The sequence below is a fragment of the Colius striatus genome, chromosome W (genome assembly GCF_028858725.1).
Source record: "Colius striatus isolate bColStr4 chromosome W, bColStr4.1.hap1, whole genome shotgun sequence".
Lineage (NCBI taxonomy): Eukaryota > Metazoa > Chordata > Aves > Coliiformes > Coliidae > Colius > Colius striatus.
This window is the reverse complement of record NC_084789.1, coordinates 40,445,138-40,470,583: the sequence shown is the minus strand read 5'-3', so window position 1 is coordinate 40,470,583 and position 25,446 is coordinate 40,445,138.

The following is a 25,446-nucleotide window of genomic DNA, read 5'->3' as shown; positions in this document are numbered from 1 at the left end:
GCACAACTATTCTTTCATGATTTGATTAACGAATATGACCTTTTCCATTACATTCCTTGGCTCTTGGTTTAGATTGAATACGTAACAGAGCCAAAGGTAGGGCCTGATGCCATGTTAAGTTGGCCTCTTGTCCCAATTTCACAATTTGTTGCTTAATCAAATGATTAATTTTTAAAACCTGTCCATTTGATTGAGGTCAATACGGGGTATGGAGCTGCCAATCTATACCAAACATCGACTAATTTGCTGCACTATTTTAGAGATGAAATGTGGCCCCCTATCTGAGGACATGGTTGCTGGTACTCCAAAACGTGGTATTATTTCTTGTGTTAATACTCTTGTTACTTCCTGTGCTTTCGCTGTCCTCGTGGGAAATGCCTCTGGCCAACCTGAAAAGGTGTCAGTTAACACCAACAGGTACCGGTAACTCCCTTTCCTTGGGAATTCTGAAAAAACAATTTGCCATTGCTGCCCAGGCCCATTTCCCCTGCCAATTTGGCCCAATTCCAGTTTATTCCTTTGGATTAGTTTGGAGGCAAAGATCACATTGGCGAGTTACTTGTTTTACAGTACTATATAAATTCCTAGCTATAATTTGCCTGATTAGCTGTCTGTGCAGAGCCTCAGTCCCTCAGTGTCCCTTTTTGTGTTATTCTCTCACTAAAGGCCATAGTAAGTAAGTGGGAATGACTAATTTTCCTTGTGGGGTAATGGCCCATCCTTCCTCATTATATGTGCCCTCTAGATCTGTGATCAATTTCTTATCCTCTTTAGTATAATTAGGCTTACCTTCAAGGGAGATTTGTCCATCTGGAATCAAGACTCCCTCAAACCTTACCTCTCCTTTTGCAACCTGTTTTGCTTCTCTGTCCTCCAGCTCATTTCCTCTTTCCAACTCTGAGCTTACTTTTTGGTGCACCCTCATATGTATAATAGCCACCTTCTCAGGGAGTTGTATGGCATCAAGTAGTTTTAAAATTTCTTTAGCATGTTTAATGTGCTTCCCTTGAGAGGTTAAAAGACCTCTTTCCTTCCAAATTGCTCCATGAGCATGGCCAACTCCAAACGCATACTTTGAGTCTGTATAAATGTTAATAGCTCTGCCTCGTGCTAACTCCAAAGCACAAGTAAGGGCAATTATTTCTGCTTTTTGTGCGGAGGTTCCTGTAGGTAGTGATCTCGATTCTATTACCTCTTGACTGGTCGTGACTGCATACCCGACATATCTTCTCCCTTGCAGAACATAGCGGCTCCCATCTGTAAACCAGCTTTCCACGTTGTCTAGAGGGGTCTCCTTCAGGTCCGGGCGACTTGCATATACTGCTTCGATGGTCTCTAAGCAATCATGCTGCACTGATTCTCCTGAGTTACTGCTAAGAAATGAAGCTGGATTGATAATGTTAGTGATCACAATTCCCACATCATCCTGTTCCACTATTATGGCTTGATATTTTAGGAACTTTGGGGAGAGAGCCAATCTAAAACTGCCGATACTGTGTGAGACACCAGCACTGTCATCTTCTGGCCCAGAGTAAATTTCTGGGCTTCTTGAATGTTTATTACAACATCTGCAACTGCCCGAAAACATCCAGGCCAGCCTTTTGCTGTTGCATCCAGCTATTTGGAAAAATAAGCAACCACCCGACAATATGGGCCCAAATCCTGGGTCAATATTCCCAGGGCAATCCCTTGTCTTTCATGTGAGAAGAGAAAAAATGGTTTACTCGCATCTGGAAGTCCTAAGGCTGGGGCAGACATCAGAGCCTTCTTTAGCTGATCAAAGGTTCGTGCAGCTTTTTAATTCCATTGTAGATATTTTTGCTCTGTGTTCACCATCGTGTATAAAGGCTTAACCAACAGTCCATAATTATAGATCCACAATCGACATCACCCAGTCATTCCCAAAAAGGTTCGCAGTTCCTTTACTGTTTGTGGCCTGGGTGTTTGACAAATAGCTTCTTTACTCGCTTGTCCCAATGTCCTTTGTCCCGCACTAATTTCATGGACCAAATAGGTTACTTTCTGTTGGATTGTCTGGGCCTTTTTCTTGGATACTCGATACCCCTGGAGCCCCAAAAAATTTGAAGCACTCACTGTCCAGGTTAGACAGGCATCCTTTGTTTTGGTAGCGATCAATATATCGTCCACATACTGCAGGAGTTTTCCTTCTTCAGATGAGGCTTCCCATGATTCGAGATCTTTGGCTAGCTGGTTGCCAAATATGGTGGGGCTATTTTTGAATCCTTGAGTGATCCTTGAATCACTGTCCAAGTAAGCTGAGTTTTATGTCCACTTTTAGGACTTTCCCATTCAAATGCAAATACTTTCTGGCTGGCTTCATGGAGAGGGAGGCAAAAGAAGGCATCCTTTAGATCTAGAACAGTAAACCAAGTTAAGTCGGGTGTTAGCACAGTTAACAGGATATAAGGATTTGCTACCACAGGGTAGAGGTCCTCAGTTATTCTATTGACTGCCCGCAAATCTTGGACTATCCAATAAGACTCATCCGGTTTGCAGACTGGTAATATGGGAGCGATAAAGCTGGACTCACACTCTCTTAATAGTCCTAATTGTAAGAATTTTTCTATTATCAGTTTAATCCCCTCCCTGTCCTCCCTCCTCAAGGGATACTGTTTAATCCTTACCGACTGTTGTCCTTCTTTAAGTTTTACCTCCACTGGTAGGGCATTCTTCTCCCTTCCGGGTACATCTGTGCCCATACTCCCGGATATACTTGGTTCATGATGTCTTCATTAATGTTTCCTTTTGTATCGATATTAGTTAGTAACAGGCTCATAATTTGTATATAATTTTGATCATTCACCTCCAAGCTAATGTGACCTTTTTCAAATTTAATCGTGGCTTGTAACTGTTCCAGCAAATCTCTTCCCAAAAGGGCTTTTGGGGCATTAGGCATATACAAAAACCTGTGAATTCCTACTTGCTTTCCCAATTTGTACATTAAGGGCTCAAAAAGTATGACCTTTCACATTGACCAGTGGCTCCCATCACCATAACATAATCATTACTTAGTGGCAATAGTTCTTGGTTTAAGACCAAAAACATCGCCCCTGTATCTATTAGAAATTCTACTTGTTTTTCATTTTTCCCTAGCTTTAGTGTAACCAGTGGATTTGCTAGGGTAGACTCCCCATGTCCCCGTCAATCGTCCTCCTTTAAGTGCGCTATTGCAGATCTCCCTCTTCGTCCATCATAGCTCCCCTTGAATCCCTTGGGGCATTCTTTTGTCCACTGTCCCTTTTTTTTACAGTACGCACACTGATCCCTATCCAGTCTCGGTAGTTCTCTTCTTTGTGGTCTCTGTTCCAGGAACCTAAGTCATTAGTGGTAAGGGGAACCTTTATTTTGCCCACTGGGCTCATCGCTTGTCTCAGCAGGGCTTGAATTATTGGACCCACTTTACTTCTAGTCCTTGATGTAATGGGGCTGAATCCAAGGCCTTGTGGCTCATTTTCCACTCTTCCTTTATCTGGTGTTCCCATATTTATAGCCCCTTCCGGTCCCATGGAAGGACCAGGACCCATTGCAGGGCTAGATAAAGTTATGCTCATCATTGGAGGAGGGCCCTGGTTGCCAGTAGGCACTGGGCTAAACACATCCCCCATGTTCACTGTCCCATGAGGACCCATATATTCCATTCTCATTTCCAGTGGTGTTCCCATATTTACAGTCCTGTCTGATTCCACGGAAGGACCAGGAGCCATTGCAGGGTCAGGTAAAGTTCCTCTGTCATTTATATTTATACTCATCGTTGGAGGAGGGCCCTGGTTGCCAGTAGACATGCCCATATTCACTGTCCCATGAGGACCCATATATTCCATTCTCATTTTCTGTTTCATTACTTCTGCCCCTCTTTCATTAGGGGGGGCATGGAGGGAGGTATATAGCCTTCCAAGCTTTCTAAATCATTTGCCTGATACACCTTATCTCTATTGGTGCAGCGTTGTCCGACACTACAGGACAAACAGCACCTTTTTAGTTTTCCCCTGTTTTCTCGTTCTAGGGCCAGTATCGGGGGATCTTGGGGAGGAGTTAACCCACAATCCTGCTGCCACTCCGGGTGATTTCTCAGAGGGAAAAACATATCCGTATAAGAAGCCTCATCCCATTTTCTTTCCCTTCTTAAAAACAACATTAACTGCAGGAGGGTATTATAATTCAGAGTTCCATTTTGAGGCCACTTCTCTCCATCGTCTAATTTATAGAGCGGCCACCATTGGTTGCAAGTATAAGTGTTTTTTTACTTTCTGTACCCCTAGTCCCCACAAGATCTTTCCAATGTGCCAATATGCATCCTAATGGACTTTTCTTACCTCTCACATTTACCCTTCATCTGAACACTATGCTGAGATACGGAAGGCTGACCTCTACACCAATGCATGCAACCTAGGGAATAAGCAGGACAAATTGGAGATGTGGGTGCGGATGCGGGGATATGACCTCATTGTGGTCACAGAGATGTGGTGGGACAGCTGCCATGACTGGAGCACAGCCATGGAGGGTTATGTATTGTTCAGGAAAGACAGACTGACAAGGCGTGGAGGTGGAGTTGCTCTCTATGTGAGAGAGCAATTAATGTGTACTGAACTGTGCCTGAGTTGAGATGAGGAGAGAGTAGAGTGCTTATGAGTAAAAATTAATGGGCAGGGCAAGGCAGGTGATATTGTTGTAGGAGTCCACTACAGGCCACCTGATCAGGAGGAGGATGTAGATGAGGCCTTCTACAAACAGCTGGGAGCTGCCTCATGATCACAGTCCCTGGTCCTCATGGGGGACTTCAACCACCCTGATATTTGCTGGGATAGCCACACAGCCAAGCACACGCAGTCCAGGAGGTTCCTACAGATTGCTGACGACAACTTCCTGTCACAGATGATCGAGGAACCAACAAAGGGGGGTGTACAGCTGGACCTGGTACTGACGAATAGAGAGGGCCTGGTTGGGGATGCGAAGGTTGGAGGCAACCTCAGCTGCAGTGACCATGAGATGGTAGAGTTCAAGATCCTGTGTGGAAGGGGCAGAACACAAAGCAGGACCGTGACCCTGGATTTCAGGCGAGCCGACTTTGGCCTCTTCAAAGATCTACTTGAACGGATCTCATGGGATATGATTCTAGATGGTAAAAGTGCCCATGAGAGCTGGTCGATCTTCAAGCATCACTTCCTCCAAACCCAGGATCAGTGTGTCCCAATGCACAAGAAAGGAAGAAAAGGAGGTAGGAGGCCTCCATGGATGAGCAAGGATCTGCTGGGACAACTCAGGCAGAAAGCCTGAGAGGTGGAAACAGGGGCTGGCTTCTTGGGAAGAGTATAGGAACATTGCCAGGGCATGCAGAGATGCAACTAGGAAGACTAGAGCCCTTCTAGAATTAAATTTAGTCAGGGATGTTAAGGACAGCAATAAGGCATTTTTCAAGTACATCACCAGCAGAAGGATGGTGAGGAGTAATGTGGGCCCGCTGCTAAATGCTGAGGGTGCCCTGGTGTCTGAGGATGCAGAGAAGGCCAAAGTACTGAATGCCTTCTTTGCTTCAGTCTTTACGGCCAAGGCTGTCCCTTGGGAAGCCTATTCCGGCAAGGATAGCAGAGGACCTGCCCTGGGTGGAAGAGGAAGAGATTAAAGACTTGTTGGCCAAGCTTAAGGCTCATAAGTCAATGAGTCCTGATGGGATGCATTCTACAGTGCTGAGAGAGCTGGCTGATGTGATTGCTAAGCCTCTCTCCATCATTTTTGAACAATCATGGAGGACAGACGAGGTGTCTGAGGACTGGAGAAAGGCCAATGTCACTCCAGTCTTCAAAAAGGACTGGAAGGATGACCCAGGAAACTACAGGACGGTCAGCCTCACCTCCATCCCTGGAAAAGTGATGGAACATCCTGAATGTTATCACTTAAACATATGAAGGATAAGATGGTTATCAGGGGGAGTCAACATGGCTTCACCAAGGGGAAATCCTGTTTAGCCAACCTGAGAGCCTTCTATGAGTGCATAACCAGCTGGCTAGATGAGGGGAGAGCAGCAGATGTCATCTCCCCTGACTTCAGCAAGATTTTTGACACTGTCTCCCATAACATCCTCATCAGAAAGCTAAGGCAGTGTGGCTTGGATGAGTGGACAGTGAGGTGGATCAAGAGTTGGCTGAATGACAGAGCCCAGAGGGTGGTGATCAATGGCACAGAGTAGAGTTGGAGGCCTGTGACCAGTGGAGTTCCACAGGGATTGGTTCTGGGCCCAGTCTTGTTCAACATCTTCATCAACGACCTGGATGAGGGGACAGAGTGTACCCTCAGCAAGTTCTCTGATGACACCAAACTGAGAGGACTGACTGATTCCCCAGAAGGCTATGCTACCATTCAGCGGGATCTTGACCAGCTTGAGAGTTGGGCAGAGAGGAACCTCATGAGGTTCAACAAGGACAAGTGCAGAGTCCTGCATCTGGGAAGGAACAACCCCATGCACCAGTCTGGGGATCGAACTGCTGAAGAGCAGCTCTGCAGAGAGAGACCTGGGAGTCCTGATTGATAATAAACTAAATATGAGCCAGCAATGTGCCCTCGTGGCCAAGAAGACCAATGGCATTCTGGGATGCATTAAGAAGAGTGTGGGCAGCAGATGGAGGGAGGTTCTTCTCCCCCTCTACTCTGCCCTGGTGAGGCCTCATGTGGAGTCCTGTGTCCAGTTCTGGGCCTCTCAGCTCAAGAGGGACAGGGAAGTGCTGGAGAGAGTTCAGCGCAGGGCCACCAAGATGATCAAGGGTATAGAACATCTTTCATATGAGGAAAGACTGAGGGAACTGGGGCTGTTTAGTCTGGAGAAGAGGAGATTGAGGGGTGATCTTGTTAACATTTGTAAATATCTAAAGAGTGAGTGTCAACAGGTTGGGACATCCCTCTTTTCTATAGTAGATAGTAACAGGACAAGGGGTAATGGGATGAAGCTGGAATACAAAAAGTTCCACTTAAACATAAGAAAAAACTATTTCACCGTGAGAGTGACGGAGCAGTGGAACAGGCTGCCCAGAGGGGTTGTGGAGTCTTCTTCCTTGGAGGTCTTCAAGACCCGCCGGGACATGTTCCTATGCGACCTGATCTAGGTGAACCTGCTTCTACAGGGGGATTGGACTAGATGATCTCTAAAGGTCCCTTCCAACCCCTACCGTTCTATGATTCTATGAATTTCTAATGGGGCAGTGGACGGAGTTTTTTCTTCTCCACCGTATAACTCACCCATAAAAAGTTGAGTATATTCCCTGATATTTATATAGTCCCGATCCTCCTGTTTGCAGTGGGATCCTCTCCCCCTAAGAGGAATATAAGGTTCTAGTTTATGCATTAACACCGGGAAGCTGAAACCACCGGCAAACTTCTGGTTCTCGTTCCTTATCTCTATCTTGATAGTGTAAAATAGTACTATTAAAATATATTTCTTGGCACCCTTGGTTCACATAAAACATATGTAGACAAGTTAACAAACACTGCAATTACTTGACACGCTTCGTCCGTCTCCGGCCGGTCTCCTTGTGGAGATACAGAACCGCGGATAAGGACTCCGCACTCGCTTTGCAGTCAGACTGCATCTCATTCATTCACTCAATTCACACACACATCACAACTTTAACCACGATATTAACAATATCCCTTCATTTTACAAACACAAATAAGCCCGGGTACTTCCAACGTCACAATACTATTATTATTATACCAGTTATTATCCTTTCCGCAACTGCAAACTAAAACCAAGATGTCATGCGAATTTGCCCTGTAACCATCCGAATCTCGACTGGGGCCTCTGAGTTACAAATACCAAGTAACCCCCCCAATGCCGACTGGGGCCTCTGAGTTCCAAAAAAACAAGTAACCCTCCCCCAATGCCAACTGGGGCCTCTGAGTTATGAAAAACCAAGTAACCCCCCCTCAATGCCAGATGGGGTCTCTGAGTTCTGAAAAACCAAGTAACCCCCCACAACGCCGACTGGGGTCTCTGAGTTATGAAAACCAGGTAACCCCCTCCCCCCAATGCCGAGATTCCTCCCAACTTATACCTACACGGGGACTCTGTCGTGCGCCAGACGTCTCTGCATGACTTACCGATCGCCCCGACCGCGGTCCCTTTTCCCTCTTTCACATACCTTGTCTGCAGAATAGATGGTCATTGTCTGCTCCCACAGTGAACGGCTGGGAGTGGAGTTCCTCCGAAGAAAAAGACTCGGGCCGCGGCTAGGATGTCCGTTCCTCAGTCACTCCTGCAGCCGAGCAGAGCGCGTCCCACCTGGGGTGCCAAAATGACTTGCGGAAACAGACTCTAGAACTCAAAAGTTATAAAGAAGATATGTTTATTCGGTGCTGGGCGTATGGGGGATCGCTCCACCACAAACGTGCGCACCCGATTCGTGCGCACCCGATTCTGCAACTTGCTTGACTTATATTTGTTACAAAGTTACAAAATCATATGATGACATTATCCGCCTAGACAAAGACACAACCTGTCCCCGATTTCTCATGTAAATTAGGTCTTTTCTTCCTTTCATTTGCGTGATGTCTCCTGGTGATAGTTGGTGATGGTCTTTGGGGCCTTGGGAGATGAAGGCTGATAAGTCCTGAGGCTTTCTCACCCCTGATCTTTGGGCAACTTCAGGTATCACTTGGCCCCTCGCAGAACCGGTTTCTGCCTTCAAGGAAGTTGGAGGACCCTGAAGGTATTGTGTATGGAGATAAGTATGACCTTTTTACAGCTTGTGTGTGAATTTTGTCCCATCTGAAAAATAAGCTTTATACTATTGCGATAAGTTAGTATAAGGTTTATTAGTACATGTTAGTATAAAGCTCTACATCACAAGCAGTACAGATCTCCCTCCTCCATCCCTCCTTTCTTCCCAGGCCCAGCTCATTGCTCCCGGTATCTCCCGGTATCTCTACCTCCTCCCATCTCAACAGCTCAAGGGGGCGGGGAATGGGGGCTGTGGTCAGTCTCTCACAGATTGTCTCTGCCACTTCTCTCTGCTCAGATGAGGATGACTCCTGGCATTCTTCCCCTGCTCCAACATGGAGTTCCTCCCCCAGGACATAGTCCTTAACGAACTTCTCTGGTGTGAGTTCTTCCCAGCAGCTGTGGCTTCTGCCGATACAGGGTTCTTCCCCCAGGACGCAGTCCTTGGTGAATATCTCAGGCGTGGATTCTTTGCCACAGTTACAGTTTCTGCAGTTATAGGGTCCCTCTCTCGGGACAAGGCCTCTTCTGGGCATAAGTTTAATGAGCTGCTTTGTTGTGGGTTCCTTCCCACAGTTACAGCTTCTGTGGATATTGGGTCCCTTCCTTGGGACATGGCCTGCTCCGCCCATAGTGATAAAGGGTCCCTCCTTTGGGACACGGCCTCTTCTGGCCATAGTTTTAAAGAAGAAAATCACTGCCCCTGGCTCAGGATCTGTAGTGAGGTTATTAGGTCCCTCCTGCAGGACATGGTCTCCTCCGGCCATAGTCACTGCCCCTGGCACGGGGCCTTTAATGAAGTGAATTGCTGCCCCTGGTCCAGGGCCAACTTCAGCAAAATGAGTCTCTGCCCCTGATACAGGCTCATTATCAAAATATGTCTCTACCACTGATGCGGGATCTTTAAAGAAATGAAAATAAATCTCAGCTTCATCAGTCCTCTGCATAGAATGCAGGGGAGTCTCTGCTCCAGCACACCTCCTCCTCTCTTTCATCACTGACCTTGGAGTCCGCATGGTTGTTTCTCTCTCACTGTTCCTACTTCTTGCACCACCATCAGCCAGAAGAAGAAGGGACAGAAAAAGGAAGCAGGAAAAAGAAGGAGGAAGACACCTCCTCTTCCAGCTTCTTCTTAAAAAGTGATCGTGGAGGCGTCTGTCAACGTCCAGGAGACAGAAGAGGCAGGAATCAGACAGCAAATCAATATGATTTGGAACTGAGACCTTTATTCTCCCTCTTTTTACACCTCCCCCTCTTTTTTCAAAAACTGCTTCAGCTAAGCTAGTCATTCGTGATGATATAATACGTACAAAGCAGGGTCCTAATAGCAATATAACAAGAAGAATCATCAAGATTATCGCTGCAGTTTTGATTAACTCCTTAGCCCAAGCAGTAATTCCCCAAGACATCAGCCAGTCATCAAAAGGGTTGTGATTTTGTGTTATTTTTAGAAGTGTGGTCTCGCAGCCACTTTAACTGCTGATGGATGGAAGGACTGTGGTCTGATAGACTGAAGCAACACATGCCCTCAACTTCTTCGCATCCCTTTCCCTGTGCTAAGAGCAGATAATCAACGGCAGCTCGATTTTGTAACACTGCCTGACGAAGACCATCTGTATCTTGTGCGATCTGTGTTAATACTGCAGTAGTGACATTGGCTTGTTTAGCCGTCCAACACGCTAGTCTCTCGATAGTGGATAATGCATGAGCTGTTCCAAGCATAGGTATAAGAGAGCCAAAAAATCGAGCAGTATGACTCCATAAGGGTACTTCATCATTACACTCGGGGCCTAAGATGGATACATCTCTCCTTGATCGGGTATAATTAGCCTGTAATCCTTTTATAATCTGCATGCTCGGAGCTAGCATTGTTAAAGACCCTAAATAACAAGGTCCCCCTTGTGCATGTTTTGGGACACCTGGCCAGGCCTTGTCTCCACAAATGAGGTATACACCTGGTGGGAGGGCTTTTGCTGTTTTGTTCATGAAAATACTTTGATGACCTGTGTCCCAGTCATATGGTCTATGATTGCAGAGGAAGCTACCGTTAGCCAATTGATTCTGCTTCGGTGTTAACCAATTCAATTCTCGTCCCATAAGATTCCAATGACCAAGCCATACATATCCTGTCTCATTTTCCTTCAGCCTCTGACTACTCATAAGATTAAGTTCCTGGGGATCCCAAAGCAAGGTTTTGTTGAGGCTACTGAGAAGTATGGCAGTGCAATGACTTATGTTGCCTGAGGTAGAACAATTCTTTTCTGCCCATTGAGAAAATGCTGCAGGGTCATACCCAGGTACTCCTATAAGACAGGTTCTAAAAGGGTCAGTGGTTGCAGACAGGTGTAAACAAAATGTAGAATTACCAGTATTGTTAGCCCAGGTAATCCAGAAATTATCTCTAAGATCTATAGTTAATGAGGCTGTCTCACCTTCACCCATCGCTATCGTCAGAAGAAGAAGAAGAAGACACCCAGGCATCATGTTGCTTACAAGGTATCTGATAATAAGATTCTATCACCCTAGTGGTTCTTATGGTGTAGGCCTGTTGAGCTAGCCGAACAAGATCAGTTTCGCGACGGGCTAAACGCTATTCGTCTTTTGCCTCAAACAATGCTATTGCCTTGTTCAATGGCACGTTATCAAAGTGCGCCAGGGCTAGGGAAGCAGCTTTCAATTCCAATACTTGCACCGAAAGGGTAGTATCTCGCTTAAGAACAGTCTGCCATTCTTCATCTTTTTTGTAAGCAAACCCAAATTTATGTGTCTTGCTGCTAGCATCTGTGAATACTGTCAATGCATCATCAAGTGGGCGATATCGAGTGACTCGACGTCCCTCTATCCATAACTGGGTAGAAAACAATGGATGAGAGGGAAAGTGGTTGTCTATTACAAGTCCCAAAGTAACTGTAGCTAGTGTAAGGGAAGTTTGCTGCCATTCCTCTACCACGAGGTCCGTTCGAAGAGGTAGAACAATCTTGTCTGGGTCTCGACCGAACACTTGTCTCACCCTCTTCCACATTTTCAAAAGCAAAAGTCCTATTTGTTCAATCTTTCGTTGAACTGTAACAGAGGGGCGAGCTGGCGTAAAAACCCATTCTAATAGATAAAATTTCCGGTCTTTTGACTCCTGTCCGATTATAGCAGCAACCTCAGACGATTGGTTTTGTACATACACTCCTATATGTAAGGTTGGGTCATATCTATAGGCTTGTGTGGCTGCAATCTTTTCTTCGATCTTTGATAAGCTCTCTTGTCCTTCTACAGAGAGCTCTCGACGCTCAGTGAGTGAGTCCGTCCCTCTCAATAACTGAAACAAAGGTTCCAGATCCTGATTGGTAATACCGGCCCATGTTCTTATCCATTGAATGTCCCCCACCAACTGTTGAACGTCATGCATGGAGGCAACTTCAGACCGAAGAGATAACTTCTGCAGTCGAATTCTGGATGTGGTTACTTGCATACCTAAATACAGCCATGACTCAGTACGTTGTACTTTTTCTGGTGCAACGGATAAAGCCCACTTCTTCAACTCATTGAAAAGAGACATCTCAACTGTCTTATTAAGTTCTTTCTCGGATGCAATTAGGATATCATCCATATAATGATACACAATGCTGGTATGGTTGTGGCGTCTCCACTTCTACAGTTCTAAATCAACAAACCACTGACAGATGGTAGGGCTATTGCGCATTCCCTGAGGAAGAACGACCCACTCAAAGCGCCGCATGGGGGCGCTATTGTTCACTTCAGGAACACTAAAAGCAAATCGAGGCGTATCTGCCGGATGGAGGGGTATGCTGAAAAAAACAATCTTTAAGATCGATTACCAAAAGCGTCCAATTTCTTGGTAAGGCCGAAGGAGAGGGTAGGCCTGGTTGTAATACACCCATGGGTTGCATTTGTTGATTCACTGCTCGGAGGTCATGCAATAGTTGCCACTTTCCGGATTTCTTTTGAATCGTAAAAATCGGCGTATTTCATGGGCTTTGGGACGGTTTAATATGTCCTAAAGAAAGTTGTTCATCTACCAATTGTTTCAGGTGCCCAATTTTATCTGCTGATAGCAGCCACTGAGCTACCCACACAGGTGCTTCAGTCATCCAGCTCAGTTTCAGAGTGGGTTGGGCATTTTTCTCAGTGGCCTCACCTATAAATTTGGACAGGATAGCATAACGTTCCATTGGGAGAGAACATCCCTTCCTAAAATCCACAAGGGTGTTTGCATAATATATGGTTTAAATGTGCTATATTTCCTTCCTTGTCTGTGATACAAGCAAAGTTCACACTTTGAGGTGGTACCAGAGACTCCCAGTATTTCTCCAATAAGGTTCTGTAGTGGCCAGTCCTCTGGCCAGGAATCCTTTGGAATTATTGTAATATCAGAGCCAGTGTCCATCATCATGGTTGCTGTGATGTATTTTGTCTTTATAGATGAATTATTATCAGAAGTTGGATAGGAAATTTGCACCTCACGCAGCGGTCTTCGTGAGGAAATTGCCTCTGCAAAGAGAACAGCAGGGCCCGTGCTGCCAAAGGCACCCTTCTGTCTTTCAGTTGTTAAATTCGTCCTAGGTGTCATACTTTTGAAAGGGATCAATTGAGCTATTTTACTACCAGCGGGTATAGTGACTGGCGGCAAGAATGCTGTGACCATAACATAGATGGTTCCAGTATAATCACTGTCGATTAGTCCAGGTAACACAAAGACACCCTGTCTGGACGTTGATGAGCGCCTGATAATCAGGGCAGAGAGATCATGCCCCAAAGGTCCGGTTTCAGTTGTGGGAACACCGGGACCTTCTATGACGATGGATTCTGCCAGGGCCAAATCGACTCCTGCACTCCCTCTTGTGGCTGCCACGAGTTCATCGAGGCAGCTGCGGTGAAGGGGGGTTTTTGTCTCTCCGCGCCCCCCTCACGGCTCTTCTCGTTTCCCGAACCGGTGACAAGTCGTGTTCCGTCTTTCTTGAACCGGGATCTACATTCGTTGGCCCGATGGCCAAACTTATCACAGCGGTGGCAGGTGCCAACAAACGCAGCAGAATCAGGTTTAGCATTTTGATTTTTCTTTGGGCAGTTTCTCTTTACGTGCCCTAGTTGATCACAGTTAAAACAAGTTTCTCCTCGGTCTCCCCCTCCTTGTTTCGGAGCCTTTTGTAGAGCGACGGCCAATGCGGAGGCATGAATTCTAGCCTTTTCTTTCTCCTCAATTGGTGCTCGCGAGCACTGATCAATCATTTGCATTAAGGAATATCCAGTGGGGAGACCGACTATCAGTTGTTTACATGTAATATTGGCATTCTGCACGGCGATCTCTTTTACCAAAGTGTCCTTCATGTTAAACAGAATGTCTGGATCGGTCTCTACTCCTTCTTTTATTCTGTCAACAAACGCCAAAAAAGGCTCGGATTGATCCTGTTTTATCTGCAGGTATGGCTGTTTCGGTTTTCCCACCTGCGGTAGTAATGAAAAGGCTTCCAAAGCAGCAGCTTTCACTTGTGCTAAAATCCGAGGGTTCAAAGCTGCTTGCCACTGGGGATCTCTGTATTGACCCGCCCCCATCAATTCATCTAAGGAAGCTGTCCAGAGAGGATCCCCTGCAGGTAAATCCAAGTTTGCTAATTGCTTATCTTCCAATCGCTCCTGCCACTTAGACAGGAATAACATATAGCTTGTGGGTCCCAAGATCAGCTCGAATATGCCTTTAATATCAGTGGGGATTAGCTGTTGATGTTTCACCACCGCTTCCACCTGACGTCTGACAAGACCATTATCTATGTCATAATCCATCACTGCCTTCTGAAGACGTGACACTAGTGCCCAATTATTGCCATCTGCCGAAGTAATGACGGGGACAGACACAAACTGAAAATCTCCCGTAAGTTCAGCGTTAGTAATCAGTCCCTTCCACCTTTTGCTCATGTCAAATCGGGGGTCTCTAGCGGGTACATTCCCACTGGCATCCCCGCCAGGATTCTGTCCTTTTCTTTCATCATGTCTTTTTCTGGAATCATCACCACTTATCCACTTAATTAACTTCTCGCTCATCGATTCAGGCACATTCAACATCTCGCAAACCTGACCTCCCGTACCCGGATTATCCCTCTTCCACTGCAAGATATCCTTGCCACTCTTGAGGTGTTATTCTAGCCTCGGTACCGTATTTCGAGCGTAAATATGTGTCTGCTTCCTCTAGGGACCACTCCTCGTCTTTAACGTAGTCCAAGAATAATTGTCTCCTGTCTCTCGTCAAAGGAACCGGGGAAGTTTGTTTTGGAGCAACCTCCGTACCCCCAGTAGCACCCTGTCCCCTTTGCTCAGTTTGTGTGATTTGTTGCTCAATATTCTTAAGACCTTCGACAATTGCATTATGAGCTTTTTTATAAGCCTCCTTAACATTAAATGTCTTGGCATCTTTGTCAAGCCTCCGCATTTCACCCAAGAGTTCAGACATAACACCACTAACACTAACAAGCCTTTTAGATCATACTCATCATTGTCCGGAGGAAGGGGAACAGTAGCAGGATCAACTTCCATCGGCATAGGGGGAGCAGTGGGGGGTGGTCTTGTCTCAATCCGTGTTTCTTGCGAGTCAGTAGAATCCCCCTTCGGATCCCCCTCCCAGGGTGGAATCAGATCATCATATGGCCCCTGAGCTGTGGAAGCAGCGACTGCTTGTTTCTTGCAAGTAGCGGCTACTTTGTCTTCCGCAGATACGAACAGATCTTTAACCGCAACTTCTAATTCCGCTTCTGCCCCCATCTGCTCAACTAAGAGACACACTTGCCGATATATCTTCGCTAACGATTTTGCATCTTTAGCACCCGTCTGTATCGCCTCCCACAATTCTTGTCTCACCTTTGCCCAAGCGGTGTCTGAAAACACTTGCACTATTTCTGTAATAAGCCCCCTCCTTTTTGCCCAGTATAATAAGTTCGTGAGGGCTGATCTGTCGAGGGGTGTATTAGCCTTTTGCCCCAGGCGTAAAAGGGCTTCTATAGTCGCCTTTTCCACCGCCGATACGGCGTTCCCCATCCCGCACCGCCAGCTGTTCAGCTGTCGACTCACCGGTTGAATGTGGCCACACGCGTCTCTCTGGGACGCCCGGTCGCAACCGCCATGGGTTTTCTTCTTCTTAGCCCCTCTTTGTCCACATCCTGCGTGGAGCCCGAATCACGTCAGGGTCACCATGTGTCAACGTCCGGGAGACAGAAGAGGCAGGAATCAGACAGCAAATCAATATGATTTGGAACTGAGACCTTTATTCTCTCTACTTGATCACTTATATACTTTGCCAAGCGAAAGCACGCGGTTTACAAATACAGGGGATTGGTTGAGCATATAAGTTCACGAGCCTTGCATGTGTTCCAGCAAGTAATGATTGGTTAACAAAAATAGTATAGCATATTCTTGTAATCAGGACATCGACCTTCCAGATGTTCAAAGCCTTTGTTCTTGTGCATCCTTTTGAGATGTTTTATGGCTTTGTTTATGTTTCTTAAGCTCTCAAGATTAGAGTGCCCTTGGGTCGCTGCACGTACTTCTAAGAGATTCTTTTGTACACTGGCTTTAACTCAAAGGCTCCTACTAAAGTCCCAACAGGCGTCTAATTGGCTCAGCCCCAGAAGTGGGTCTGGCTCAGAGCTGGGGAGAGTTTTGAGCAACTTCTTACAGGAGCCATCTTTACAGCCCCTTCCCCCTTACCAGAAAAGGCTGTCATGTCAAACCATGACACTGAGTTGTCCCAGCAGATCTTTGCTCATCCATGGAGGTCTCCTGCCTCCTTTTCCTGCTTTCCTACACGTGGGGAGACACTGATCCTGGTCTTGGAGGAAGTGATACTTGAAGATTGACCATCTCTCTTGGGCACTCCTACCTTCTAGGATCTTATCCCATGAGATCCCTCCAAGCAGGTCTTTGGAGAGACCAAAGTCGGCTCACTTGAAATCCAGGGTCACGGTCCTGCTTTCTGTCCTGCCTCTTCCACATAGGATCTTGAACTCTACCATCTCATGGGCACTGCAGCCGAGGTTGCCTCCAACCTTCACATCCCCAACCAGACTCTCCTTATTTCTCAGTACCAGGTCCAGCAGCACACCCCTCCTTGTTGGTTCCTCAGTCACCTGTGACAGGACATTGTCGTCAACAATCTGTAGGAATCTCATAGACTGTGTGTGCTTGGCTGAGTGGCTTTGCCAGAAAATATCAGGGTGGTTGAAGTCCCCCATGAGGACCAGGGATTGGGATTGTGAAGCAGCTCTCAGCTGTTTGTAGAAGGCCTCATCCACTTCCTCATCCTGATCAAGTGTCCTGTAGCAAACTCCTATAACAGTATCACCCACATTACCCTGCCCCTTAATTTTCACCCATAAGCACTCCACCTACTCCTCATCCCCACTCAAGCAGACTTCAATGCACATTAATTGCTCCCTCACATAGAGAGCAACTCCACCTTCTCGCCTTGTCAGTCTGACTTTCCTGAACAATCCATAGCCCTCCATGGTGGTGCTCCAGTCATGGCAGCTGTCCCACCACGTCTCTATGACCACAATGAGGTCGTAGCCCACATCTCCAGTTCGTCCTGCTTATTCCCCAGGTTGCATGCATTGGTGTAGAGGCAGCGCAGGGGCTTACTCAAACACACAGGTTTCCCTGGATGGATGCAGGAGGATTCTCCCCGATTTGGCTCTCCTTCAGTGTGGTCAGCCCTCTGGATCTCAACCCGGTGTGCGCATGAGGGGCACTTACCATTGCATTCCCTGCCCTGCCCTGTTTCCCTGCTAGACAGGATAGCTTGTTCTATGTTACTTCTCCCCCCATCCCCCAAGTTCTTCAGTTTAAAGCCCTCTTGATCAAGTTGGCTAGCCTATTCCCAAATATTCTTGTGCTCTTATGAGAGAGATGAATTCCATCCTGTCCTAAGAAGTTATAGTCCCCAAAGAAGGATTGAAACTTTCCCGCTGGCACCAGCCTCTTAGCCAGGAGTTAACTTTTAAAATTTTTGCATTGGTGACTTGCATTGCTCATCCATGGTTTTAAAATCCTTCTTGATTCTGGAGATTTTGTGTCTCATTACATCATTCATCCCCATGGGGAAGAGGAGTAGGGGATAGTAGTCCCTGTCCCTGATGAGTTGTGGCACTCTCTCAGCCACAACACAGACCTTGGATCCTGGCAGGCAGCACACCTCTTGTGACTCCTTATCCAATCAATAGATAGGTCTCTCAATACCTCTTAGCAATGAGTCACCCACAACAAGCACCCATCACTTCTTTCTACGGTGCCCATTAACTGTTGCTGGGGGAGCAGTGATGGTGAATTGTTTGCTGAATTTTCCCCTTCTGGACCTTGCTCTTCTATGTTCCCCATCATCAATGTCTCATACTTATTTGTAATTGACACTCTGGAAGAGGGGTTATGAAGAGGAGCCCTACTTTTTTTTTTTTTTTTTTACCAGGGTCCAAGGCATATCAGATTCACTGGAGGCCTGTATCTGATTGTGGAAGCCTCTGTCAATCTCCACCTCTGCCCCTCTGATACTACAGGGTCTACTAACAGTTTCCTGCAGCTCTTTCACCTGACACTGCAGCTCTTGAACTTGAGGGCACCTATGACACATACTTACCTGGACTGGAGAAAGACCAATGTCACTCCAGTCTTCAAAAAGGGCAGGAAGGACGACCCAGGAAACAACAGGCCAATCAGCCTCACCTCCATCCCTGGAAAGGTGATGGAACAACTCATCCTGAACATCTTTCATATGAGGAAAGGCTGTGGGAACTGGGGCTGTTTAGTCTAGAGAAGAGGAGATTGAGGGGAGATCTTATTAACATTTATAAATATATAATGGGTGGGTGTCAGGAGGTTGGGACATCCCTTTTTTTATAGTAGCTAGCAAGAGGACAAGGGGTAATGGGATGAAACTGGAACACAAAAAGTTCCTCTTAAATATAAGAAAAAAACTATTTCAATGTGAGGGTGACGGAGCAGTGGCACAGGCTGCCCAGAGGGGTTGTGGAGTCTCCTTCCTTGGAGGTCTTCAAGACCTGTCTGGACATGTTCCTCTGTAACCTGGTGACCCTGCTTCTGAGGGGGATTGGACTAGATGATCTCTGGAGGTTCCTTCCAACCCCTATCATTCTGTGATTCTATGATTCTATGTTAACTTGACATCCTGTTCTGTTGGCCCCAGGCTTGAAGAGTCCTCTCTGTCCCAGAGTGCTGTGATTCTTCTTTAGTGGGTATTGGATTGTTACTGCTACTGGCACTTACAAAGCCAAAATTAAATCCTGCATTGCTTTTTTTTAACGTTGCTTTCAATCTGCAGTGCAGACATTCATCTCTCAGTGCTTTTCCATTTGCATTGTGTAAGGCACCCAGGGATGTCCTGGAGGGGTCAACTGCTATAGAAAAGGGCTTGTTTTTTGCAGTACTGTCAAACTCTTCCCTAAATGCTGAAGCAAACAAACAGGAGCACAGAGATATTTTAAGACCCCTCAGAATATAACCCACTGTTTTCCTTTGGCTTTGACTTTGCTGGTTTCACAGTGAAGCCAAGACGTTCAGCTGCCCTTTTGCCAAGTCATTGCACCTTCTTTGCACTCTCCATATGAAGAGAAACAGGGGAAAAAATGAGGTGGACAGAGGGCTTGTCAACACAGCAGGGTGTTGTGCCCTGCCCTGATGGATCACTGACCACTCGCTGTGTGGCACAGGTGTAAAAATCTGCTTGCCTTAGGACTCTCTTGTTCCAATTACAAGCTGGGTTAAGCTGAATTTACTGAGGATATTTTGTATTTAAGCACCAATGCCTGTGAAAACCACACGCCATTTAATTGTGCGGGTATGCTTACCCTGGAGTGAAAAATCCCACTATGAACAAGCCCCTGCATCATCCTGGATTTTCCCACCCTGAAGTCCCCAAACATGATTAGCAAACAGCATACATCTGTTCTCCTGCAAACAACATGTCCCTAGACTCTGCAAATAGTTATAGAGTCGTGGAGGTGAGTAAGACCATGGTAATGCACCTCCTCCAAGGTGGAACTGTGGTTAGCTGCCAGTAAACTTATTCACTGAAATGGTTGTTAAACAATGGCACAGGCTGCCCAGGGAGGTGGTGAGATGGGGATATTGCAAAGCCGTGTAGCTGAGGTGCTGAGGGACATGGGTTAGTTTAGTGATGGGCTTGACAGTGTGAAGGCACTAGTTGGACTCTAGGATCTTAAAGGTCTTTTCCAACCAAACAATTCTGTGATTCTAAATGCCACTTTTTTGTCCCCCGGACAGCAGAGGGAAATCAGGATGAATGGAGGATTAGCTGGTTACTCTCTGGTCACTGCTGGTAGCTGGAGATTGCTGAGAAGAACCGAAGCAGTCATAGGACTGGCGAGGGGAAACCCCATCCTCCTGGGTCTTTTGCAGTCTGTCTGTGTATAGCTGCTGGCTTGGGGCAGGATCATGAGCAAAACAGAGCAGTGCCAGTAACAGCAAGATGTGCAGGGGTTGTTTGCAGAACAGATCAATCTTCCCAACAGAAGTAGGCTGTGAAAATGAGGAAAGAAAAATTACAGAATCAAACAGAATCACAGAATGGGAGGGATTGGAAGGGGCCTCTAAAGATGATCTAGTCCAACCCCCCTGCTCAAGCAGGTCTGCCTAGGTCAGGTCACACGGGAACACATCCAGGCGGGTTTGGAAACCTCCAGAGAAGGAGACTCTACATCCTCCCTGGGCAGCCTGTGCCAGAGTTCCCTCACCTTCCAGTCCCCTGATCATCCTGGTGGCTCTGCACTGGACTCACTCTAGAAGTTCTCCGTCCCTCTTCAGCTGAGGAGCCCAAAACTGGACACAGGACTCCAGATGAGGTCTCACCAAGGCAGAGTAGAGGGGGAGAAGAACCTCCCTCGATCAGCTAGCTACATTCTTCTTGATGCATCCCAAGATGCCATTGGCCTTCTTGTCCATGAGGACACATTGCTGGCTCATGTTTGGTTTATTATCAATCAGGACTCCTAGGTCTCTCTCTGCAGAGCTACTCTTCAGCAGTTCGACTCCCAGCCTGTGCTGGTGCATGGGTGTTGTAAGCCTCTGGAAGATCTCGGGTTGTAACGCAAGAGGTGGAGGGTACAGAAGAGCCGGGCACGGGATGGAGTGAAAGGTGGTGCTTGTGTTAGCAGATAAAAGTGCATGGTGTAATCCCCAGCCTGTACTAGTGCATGAAGTTGTTCCTTCCCAGATGCAGGACTCTGCGCTTGTCCTTGTTGAACCTCATGAGGTTCCTCTCTGCCCAACTCTCAAACTGGTTGAGAGCCTGCTGAATGGCAGCACAGCCTTCTGGGGAATCAGCCAGTCCTCCCACTTTGGTGCCATCAGGGAACTTGCTGAGGGTACACTCTGTCCCCTCATCCAGGTCATTGATGAAGATTATTGATTGCTTCAAGAACAAGAGAGACATAGCTATATAGTCAGGATCACGAGTTGTTACTTGTTTCTGGAATTGGAGCAAAATAAACACAGAGATATCAATGACCTGACCCAACGTAAAAGAGTGTTGTCAGAGGAACAAGTATGGGTTATGAATAAGACTTGGGAGTGCTTCCCTGGAATGCATCTGTGCAAACAAGGAGAAAAGGTTAAAAAAATCTCTCTGCTTGGAACTGAAGGTTTGTTTCTTGCGTAACTGGAGGGAAACCACAGAGTGACTGTGAGGGCTGCAGGACAGATCAGGGAGTGAGGTGGAGGAAGCCTTGGGTTGAAATGTTCAGGCCATGCAGAAGGACTGGAACAAGGGATTGTCCTCCAGGTCCTTCTTCACCTTGGGGACACCCCTCGACAGCATCAGGGGCAGAATCCTCTGTGACCTCTGCATCTCCTCTATCTCTTCTGAAGCAAAATGGACCTGTCTGTGCAGAGTAGAGTTCCCTGAGCATGGCCCTAACCAGGATGTGCTCGTAAAAGACAAAGTATTGGTTTGACAGTTAAAAAAGAGAAAATAAAATTAATGATCTGGCCCAAACAGCTGCTCTGCCGAATAATTGTTCTTTGGGAATGCCCTGCCCTGTGTCCTGCCTTACGTACTGGGATCTCCTCCCTCTCACAACCAGCTCTACAAAAGCTTGTAGAAGTCTGACACACAAGAAATGTGCCCTCGTGGCCAAGAAGGCCAATGGCATTCTGGGATGTATCAAGAAGAGTGTGGCCAGCAGGTGGAGGGAGGTTCTGCTCCCACTCTACTCTGCCCTGGTGAGGCCTCATCTGGAGTTCTGTGTCCAGTTCTGGGCTCCCCAGCTCAAGAGGGACAGGGAACGTCTGGAGAGAATCCAGTGCAGGGCCACCAAGATGATCAGGGGACTGGACCACCTTCCATATGAGGAAAGGCTGCGGGAACTGGGGCTGTTTAGCCTGGAGAAGAGAAGAGAAGAGAAGAGAAGAGAAGAGAAGAGAAGAGAAGAGAAGAGAAGAGAAGAGAAGGCTGAAGGGGGATCTCATTAATATTTACAAATATCTAAATGGTGAATGTCAGGAGGTTGGGGCATAACTTTTTTCTGTTGTATCCAGTGACAGGACAAAGGGTAATGGGATGAAGCTGGAACACAAACAGTTCCACTTAATCATAAGGAAAAACTATTTTACTTTTCAGGTGAGGGAGCCCTGGCACAGGCTGCCCAGGGAGGGTGTGGAGTCTCCTTCCTTGGAGGTCTTCAAAATCCACCTGGACGTGTTCCTGTGTGACCTGATCTAGGTGGATCTGCTTCGGCAGGGGGGTTGGACTAGATGATCTCTAAAGGTCCCTACCAAATCCCACCATTCTATGGTTCTATGATTCTAAGTGAAGTGGTACCATGCCCAACACATCAAAAGTGACATAGGAAGTTGACTGAGCAGTAAATCTTGGCAGGAAGCAGACTGCTGCTATCTTTCTCCTCCTCCTCACTCCTCCAGCTTTCCTCCCTCCTCTGGGGCCTTCAAAAATGAAGAAAACGTGATAAGCATTGAAATAACTACCTGAAAAAAGAAATAGAGGGCTGGGACCTTCCTAGGAGTGATGACACAACTGTTACAAATAGAACAAGTCTGGGCAGGTCCCAGGGAAACCTTTAAGGGATGCCTGACATGCTTTGTACCCAAATGGACCTTGAACAGCCTGCTAAGTGGCTCAGGGCAGGGGAGAGGAGCAGAGTCCCCACCAAGGTCGGGAATTAGGTCCTGCTGCCACCTCCAAACACCCCCAGAGACACCCTGAGCCGAACATCCCCTTGGTTTGGTGTGGAAGCATGTGGGCACAGTGTCTGGCACTGTTCAGCAGCACCAAGACCCGTGTTCCCTGGCAGTAGTGGTGGTATGAACTGCCTATGGAGGGGACCTGAGGACTGGTTGAGGCAGGAGGGCAGCCTTTCACACCTCTGCCAAACCCCATAACTAGAGGGCGTGTTTCAACAGCCAAGTCATACTGCAGAGATCTCACCACTTCTGAAGCCTCCACCAGGTGAGTCACCCTTTTTTCTTGTAACAACAAGACTGCATTTACTCAGTGCAGTGATGAGGCCCTTCGGTTTCCCTGAGGGAAATGTTAATCAGCCTCTTCACACTGAAAAAGGACCTTTTGTTTTCTAGACCTTGCAGTGAAGATTTTCAGTGACTGAAAGTGCAACCCACCATGGAAAGCTACACCATGCCCAGGGGCAGCAGTGAGAGTCAGTGACAGCCAACAGCCATGAGCCAGGTGAGCAAAAGGACAAGGATCATAGAATCATAGAATGGTAGGGTTGGAAGGGACACTTAGAGATCATCTAGTCCAGCCCCCCCCTGCAGAAGCAGGTTCATAGATCAGGTCGCATAGGAACATGTCCAGGTGGGTCTTGAAGACCTCCAAGGAAGGAGACTCCACAACCCCTCTGTGCAGCCTGTTCAACTGCTCCATCACCCTCACAGTGAAATAATTTTTTCTTATATTTAAGTGGAACTTTTTGTGTTCCAGTTTCATCCCATTACCCCTTGTCCTGTTGCTAGCTACAATAGAAAAAAGGGATGTCCCAATGTCCTGACACCCACCATATCGATATTTGTAAAGGTTAATAAGATCTCCCCTCAGTCTCCTCTTCTCTAGAATAAACAGCCCCAGTTCCCGCAGCCTTTCCTCGTATGAAAGATGTTCCATTCTCCTGATCATCTTGATGGCCCTGCACTGGACTCTCTCCAGAAGTTCTCTATCTCTCTTCAGCTGAGGAGCCCAAAACTGGACACAGGACTCCAGATGAGGCCTCACCAGGGCAGAGTAGAGGGGGAGAAGAACCTCCCTTGACCTGCTGGCCACACTCTTGATGCATCCCAGGATGCCATTGGTCTTCTTGGCCACCAGGGCACATTGCTGGCTCATGTTCAGTTTATTATCAATCAGGACTCCTAGGTCTCTCTCTGCAGAGCTACTCTTCAGCAGTTCGACTCCCAGCCTGTGCTGGTGCATGGGTGTTGTAGGCCTTTGGAAGATCTCGGGTTGTAACGGAAGAGGTGGAGGGTACAGAAGAGCCGGGCACGGGATGGAGTGAAAGGTGGTGCTTGTGTTAGCAGATAAAAGTGCATGGTGTAAACAATTAGTTGGAATAAAGCATCATCCATACTGTGTATGTAGCCTGGTACAAAGGCACATGACCATGGGCTAACAGAAGTCCTTCCAATCCGAGTGTGGAACCCAATTGTGTTTCCAGAGGAGCAGCAATGCTTCCTCCTCTTTTGCTGCTACAGCCAAGTCTCTGGGAGTCTGTCTCTCTATCCACTTAGCTCCCATGTGCTGCCTCAGGCTTTGCTGGAGCCAGAACATGGATGGACACCTTCAAGGAGCATGGTGGTGATGGCTAGGTATGCATTTCCATGGTCCTTCTGTATATGATCAGTGACATAGGGCTGTGGAGATGCTGCCTGAAAAAAAATCTCACATTTGGAACCATTCTAATAACTATCAGCACTAAGTCCCAGGGATTTTCAGAGGAGACTGTCTTGGTCACTCCCAGGCTGAGCTGCCTGGCAGGAGGACTCACTCTGCCCAAGTAAGCCAGAAGCAGTTTCATCGTGAAAAACACAAACTGGTTCAAACTCTGTGCTGGCTGCTGGCTGACCCAGGGGAGCTGTGGTGCTGGATGAAGCCCATAGAGCTTCTCAGCAAGCAGGGGCTCTCTTGGAGGAGAAATCCTGGAGATGTTTGTGTTTATGTTTGCCCAAAGATACAGAGGCTTCTCCTCTGCAGAGCAAGATCCTAAGGAGTTTGTTTCCCTTTCATTGCAAATTCCTCAACCATCTAAAAAAAAACACTGTTCAGTTTGAAAGTGAGTCACTCTGGGAGAGACCTCTTCTCACCAGTGTACCCTGGCTGCTTGCAGAAGCTCCTTGGCATTTAGGCCCTGGCCTGGATCATGGCCCTTTCAAGTACCAGCAGAAGTTGGTACCTGCTGTGGCATGTGGGTCACACCACTCTGCCCTCTGCCAGACCTGTGAGTAACCCACTGGTGAGCTACAGAGCTGAGCAGCTGAGAATTTGTTGGCACAAACCACTGGAGAAATCCCACTGTTATAGAAGATATAAAAATTCAAGTGATTTTATCAAATAGTTATTTTTAAGTAAAATTCATAAGTAAGTCAGCATAACTAAGCAAAACTAGGCCTCCTTGGTGAAGCCACTCCCAAAGAGAAGAACATGCATGAGAAATCAAGCACAATGA